Source organism: Morus notabilis, unplaced genomic scaffold, assembly GCF_000414095.1.
Source record: "Morus notabilis unplaced genomic scaffold, ASM41409v2 Scaffold1252, whole genome shotgun sequence".
NCBI lineage: Eukaryota > Viridiplantae > Streptophyta > Magnoliopsida > Rosales > Moraceae > Morus > Morus notabilis.
The window spans coordinates 38,332-45,243 of NW_010362211.1; the positions used below are offsets into that span (position 1 = coordinate 38,332).

The 6,912-nt window shown below is 35.0% G+C and overlaps 1 non-coding gene across 1 annotated transcript; it reads right to left on the reverse strand.

The window, feature by feature from the left end:
* Positions 1-986: 986 nt before the first annotated feature.
* TRNAT-AGU lies at positions 987-1,060 on the reverse strand. Its single transcript has one exon. It is a non-coding gene; the product is annotated as a tRNA-Thr (tRNA).
* Between the last annotated feature and the right edge of the window lie 5,852 nt (positions 1,061-6,912).

A 6,912-nucleotide genomic window follows, 5' to 3' on the forward strand; every position in this document is an offset into this window, starting at 1 on the left:
GTGTTTTTGTGTTGGTATGGTTTTTATCATTACCAAATCTAATTATTCAAAGCTAGTAAAAATTGACTCCTCTACTTTTTAATTAGTGAAGCACAAGATCCACTCAAACTACTATTTTACTATCCTAGCTCCTTAGTAAAGAGCCAATAACGAGATCAACCAAAAGACTCAAGAAAGAACTACAAGAACATAGGCAGTAATTTGACGTTTGAAATAAATAGAGAAACTTTTACCTATTACTCTTGATAAATACAATTTTTTAGCGACGTTTCTATTTTGTTTGGCCCAAAAATATTCTAAAAATTAGAACATTACATAACTGGTCAGCAGCTTAGATTACTTTAGCTATAAATTCTCAGCAGCTTGGATTACTATAGCTTTATTACTATGGTTAACGGACTGCCGAAAAAAAAATATGCTTGTCTATGCAGTTGACTATGTATTATGTTTTCCTTCCGAAACATTCTTGTGTTTCAAAATTGGTCAAATACATTTTATAATTATATCATATATTTTCGAATATATAGTCTGTGTTTATGTGTTGGTATGGTTTTTATCATTACCAAATCTAATTATTCAAAGCTAGTAAAAATTGACTCCTCTACTTTTTAATTAGTGAAGCACAAGATCCACTCAAACTACTATTTTACTATCCTAGCTCCTTAGTAAAGAGCCAATAACGAGATCAACCAAAAGACTCAAGAAAGAACTACAAGAACATAGGCAGTAATTTGACGTTTGAAATAAATAGAGAAACTTTTACCTATTACTCTTGATAAATACAATTTTTTAGTGACGTTTCTATTTTGTTTGGCCCAAAAATATTCTAAAAATTAGAACATTACATAACTGGTCAGCAGTTTAGATTACTTTAGCTATAAATTCTCAGCAGCTTGGATTACTATAGCTTTATTACTATGGTTAACGGACTGCCGAAAAAAAAAGAGAGAGAGAGAACTTTGTCAAATTTAAATGGCTTACTGTTTTGCTCTCGTTGAGAGTCGAAATCAAGACCTCCTGTTTACTAAACAGGTGCTCTAACCCACTGAGCTACGAGCGCTTGTTGCTTGTTTGGGCTTTAATTAAATCTTTCTATATTATCTTTTTGTATTTTTGGTCTGTTTCTTTGAAGTAATTAATTGGAATCCTTTCCGTTGTTCCTGTAGTTACAGTTTACAAAGATATGTATATTATCATAATCTTACATTTTACCAATAATAATCTTACTAATTTATCCATATGATAGCGACTCCATTTTTTTTAAGGCAAACTGGTCATTTACTACTCAATTGCAATATCAGTAAGTACAGAAGAGTTAATAAACTTTGGTTAACACCAATCTAAATAAAATCATTTGCATTGATACACACATAATTAGATAAATAATGGACTGCTTTATTCCCGTGTCAAGAAAAGTAGCAAATAGAACCACTAGTTGCATTTGAAATAGCTTCACAAACATCTTCTTGAAGCTTCAGTGGCTCTCGATAGCGACTTCAGTTTTTGTTTTGCTTTAGAAACCATTTTACCCTGATTTATCAATTAGAATTTAGAATGACAAAGAAGAGGAACAGTCAGTAATGATAAACTACGAGAAACTTTTTTTTCTCAAGGGTAAATTAGAGGATACTGCTCAGCATTAAATGGCAACAAAGTGATTGAATGCGACAAATAAGCATACAAATTCAAATTGGTGCATGTATCCAGATCACCAATTAACAACATCAATATCTATTATAGGATAAGAATGATTGTTAACTCGATCCAAACGCACTTTCATTTAAGACCCCAATACCATGCAGTGAGACATGCACCATCTAGAAAATGGGAAACATGCGCTTATTTTTTAATGTTTTGAAAAAGTTTCTACATGTATTTTAATTTTTAAGATATGAAAATGAAAATGGTTTTTAAATTGCGTTTAATTAGCAAGTTTTTGAAAATGAGAATGAAAACTAAAAATAATGAGAAAAGATATTTATTAAAAAAATATACAATACATGAAAATTATTTTCACATTTTCCTTTTTATTTTCTAAAATATAATTTAGTACATGTTTTAGACATATTCAAATGCAATTTTTTTTTTCCTTAAGACATAACCAAACACACACTACAACAATAAAGGCCATTTGCGATGACATTTGTGGTCGCAAATAATACAATATTTGCGACAATATGTTGTCACAATTACTCCCCGTTAAATAAACTAACCATATCGTCGTTAATAAGTTAAATGTCGTCGCAAATAATTTTGGAGCGCAACTTTCAATGGCGCGGATTCATGGCGCCAAGGTAATCCATTTTTTGCGACAACAAGTCGTCGCAAATATCTTACTATTTGTGATGACAAATGTCGTCGCAAATAGTTTCAGGTTATTTGCAACGACATTGTCTCTTTGTCGTCGTAAATAATCTTTTTAAGATTTCACGAAAAAGTAGACGCGGGAAAAATGATCATTTGCGACGACTCAAAAATTATTTACGACGAAATAATGTTGTCGCAAATAATTGACAGTTGTTTCGTATTTACGATGACATTTTAACTTTATTTGCGACAACAATGTCGTCGCAAATAAATCTGACATAATATACCATATCTTCTTCTTCTTCATTTTCCCCCGACGTTTTCTCTCTCTCTGTGTGCCTCCTCTTCCCGTCGCCGCCACCGCCGGCCCTCCCCTTCTCTCTCTTCCCTTCTCTCTCTCCCCTTCTCTTTCTTCCCTTATTTCTCTCTCTCTTCCCTTCTCTCTCTCTCTCTCTTCCGCCTCCCCCCGCCGCCGGCCCTCCCCTTCTCTCTCTTCCCTTCTCTCTCCCCCCTTATCTCTCTTCCCTTCTTTCTCTTTCTCTTCCCTTCTCTCTCTCTCTCTCTCTCTCTCTTTCGATCCCTTCTCTCTTCTTTCCCTCTCCTGCTACCACCGTCGCTCCCGTCGCCCCGCCCCCGCCAGGATTGCAAAGAGGTGGGTTTTCTCCTTTTTTTTCTTTTTGTAATTTTTGTTTGGTTGCCGAGAAAATGGAAGAAAACAGAAAATGGAACATTAAACGTGCACGTCTGAGAATATTTTATTGCTCTTATTTTGCTTATTGAGTATGTGTTTGGATTGAGTTACGAGAATTTTAATGCTCTAGTTGTTGAATATTAGAGATTTTGTTTGGGAATTTTGTTTTGAGTTTAGTCATTTTTTATGGTTCCGAGAATGTGAAAATTTAAACTTGCATTGATTAATCAAGAATTGTGTCTATATGTTACTCTAGATGTTAATAAAATGTTAATTTTGGTGTTTGAAAATTATGTTCGATGTTTCAATTTGATGTAGGCGTTTGATTTTTCACCTACGTCGCTATTTGTACGGTTCCTCCGACGTAATCCTGCTATTTTCAGCCCCCATTTAGTGGGTTTGAACTTTGTAAGTTTCTATATTTATTTAGTTTAAAATTGTTGTAGTTTTTAGTTATATGAATTCGGGATTATGATGACAATATTTGAATTATGATTTTCTTATATTGTTGAAATTAAGTATATGTTTATGATTCTTGTTCTGGGTGGCACATATTGCAGCTATGGTGTGCCGAAATCTTTTAAAGTTATTTTCTGCAGGTTTAGATTTTTGGATGATAAGAAAAATAAGCCGTTATGTTGCCAAAATTTAGTTAGAAAACGAGAATTTTAATAAGTTCATTAACAACTTTAATTAATAAAATTTAATTGTGTTAATAAAGAGTAAAATTAAAATTAATTAAACACATTAATAAATATGTTATGTCTGTTGTTGTGTATAGTTGAAATGTCAATTGACAAAAGTTGGATTTATTTGAGGAACCGATTGTCGGATCAATATTGGAATGAGTTATCTACTTTTATTGAGGTCGCCAAAAATTATGCAACTTCAAGTGGCCATATCAATTGTCCTTGTGTAAAATGTAGAAACCATGAAATGCATCTAGTAGAAACTGTGAGAGCGCATATACATCGATTTGGTTTTGAATTATTGTATAGTACATGGATTCACCATGGTGAAGTAGAAGCGGTTTCAGGTGTCGACTCAATAGTTAATCAACCAGTAGACGAGATGTTTGCAGTCTTACAAGACGTTGTTGGGATTAATGAAGACCATGAAATGTTAGATGAGATGCATGTGGATTTAGAAGATGCACAACACACTGAATTTAAGGATCTACTTTCTGAGCTCCAGGTGGGATTGTATCCGGGCTGCACTAAGTATTCATCTTTAAATTTCTTAGTGAAATTGATGCATTTAAAAGTGTTATACAAGTGGCCTAATGAGTGTATGGATGCTCTGTTAAATCTATTGAAAGATGCATTCCCATATGTGAAGTTACATTCTTCTCATTATGAGTCGAAGAAGCTCGTGAGTAAACTTGGACTGGGTTACGAAACAATTCATGTCTGCAAGTACGATTGTGCTTTGTTTTAGAAGGAGAACGATGATCTACAAATGTGTCATGTATGTAAAACATCCCGTTGGAAGAAAAAAAAGATAAAGGGTACTAAACAAGTGCCGTGAAAAGTACTACGTTATTTCCTGTTAACAGATTGGTTGAAGCGTCTGTACAGTTCTCGTCACACAGCTAAAGATATGATGTGGCACCAGCGTGGGCGTTCAAATGATGAGGATTTAATGCGTCATCCAGTCGACGGTAATGAATGGAAGGAGGTAGATGAAAAGTATCATGAGTTTTCATGTGAGCCGAGAAATGTTCACTTGGGGTTGGCCGCTGATGGTTTCAATCCTTTCGGGAACATGAGCCTCTCATACAGTATGTGACCGGTGGTTTTAACGGCCTACAATTTACCTCCGTGGTTATGCACTTAGGATCCTTATAAGATGTTGACATTGTTGATTCCTGTCCCAAATGCACCCGGAAAGGATATGGATGTCTTTTTAAGGCCCCTTGTGGATGAGCTAAAAGATTTGTAGAATGAAGGAGTAATTGTACGTGACGCAGTTTCAAATACATCATTTCATATGCGGGTTGTGTTGCTCATGACAGTTAATGATTTTTTTACTTGTAGTAGTTTATCTGGATGGAGTGGTCAGGGCTATTTAGCATGCCCAACTTGCAACGATGCAACCTCTTCAAAGAGGATAACAAGTAAGACTTATTTTGTTGGCCATCGGCAATGGCTTCCTATTAAACATGGGATGAGAAAGAATAAAAAGTTTGATGGTAAGGTTGAGAAATGACCTCCACCGGCTCAAAAATCTGTTCACCAAATCTTAGCTCAGTTAGAAAATGTGTTAGTCAGATTGCCTGGTAAACATGAAAAGTATGGTGGTAACAAGCGAAAAAGACATGCAAGCGAGCTTAATTGGATAAAGAATAGTATCTTTTGGGAGTTGCCTTATTGGACGTCATTATCGTTACGTCACAACTTAGATGTCATGCATATTGAGAAAAATGTATGTGATAGCTTATTGGGCACAATTCTAGACATTGACGGAAAAAGTAAGGATACGGACAAGGCGAGAATCGATCTGCAACATATGGGGGTGCGCAAGGAGTTACATTTGTACAAAGACGATGATCGTTGGATGAAACCACATGCGTCTTATACACTATCTCCAGACGACGGTAAAAAGTTTTGTGATTTTTTAAAATCAACAAGGTTTCCTGATGGATTTGCTTCAAATTTAAAGAAAAACGTGATCGAAGGGAAGAATAAGATTACTAGGCTAAAATCACATAACTGTCACATCATAATGCAGCGATTATTGCCAACAGGAATATGATCATTCATGAAGAAAGAGATCGTTGATGCCATAACAGAATTAAGTAATTTTTTCGAGTTAATATGCTCAAGGACATTGCGAAAAAGTGATTTAAAGAAAGCTCAACAAGATATTGTGCTTATTTTATGCAAGTTAGAAACAATTTTTCCTCATGCCTTTTTTGACATAATGGTACATTTAGTTATACACTTGTCTGAAGAAGCCATTCGAGGAGGACCAGTTCACTTAAGATGGATGTATCCATTTGAACGTTTTTTTGGATCGTTAAAGAAATATGTCAAGAATCGTGCACATCCTGAGTGTTCGATTGCTGAGGCATACATTGTGAACGAAGCTCTGACTTTTTGTTCATTGTATTTAACTGGAGTTGAAACACGGTTTAACCGATTGGCCAGAAATTGGGTAGACGATAAAGATCGTACTGTTAAAAAGATTTTATGTGTTTGAAACTAGTTGTCAGCCAATTGGGAAGATGACCCCCATCACTTTGGATACTCATTTGCGAGAGAAAGCCGAGTGGTATGTACTACAGAACTATCCAGAAATTCAGCAATTCATTGAGTAAGTACTACTTTCAGTTTTGTTACTTAATTGTTCGTTGATTGTGTCGCATACAATCGTGTCCCTTACTTTCATTCTCTGTTAAACAGTGACCATAAGAGGGAGATTGATGACGGCGGTCGAACCATACCATTGGATGAAATTCAATCAAAAGAGTTTTCAAAACGGTTTAAGAATAAGGTACATTTATAATTAATTTGCATTAACATTGTTAAGTCATTAAAAATTTCATTTTAAACAGAATTCATGTCTCCTTACAGCTTTCAATATTCGACAGCAGAATGGCCCAGAAGCGAATGATCAAATACTTTCGCTTTCAAGTGATTCAAGCTTCTCATGTTGAAGTTATCCTGGTTATGTGGTGAACGGTGTCAAGTTTCTGATACGCAATCGGGATATGAATCGAAGTACTCATAATAGTGGTGTTTGTTTTCGTGGACCTGATAACCTAACGTATTATGGAGTTTTAGAGGATATTTATGAATTGTCCTACTTGAACGACAATTCTGTTGTGCTTTTTAAATGTCTGTGGTTTGACACTCGTCCGGGGAAGAAAAGGATTCAACACTACAAAAATAGAATAAGTGTTTTTGTTAAAG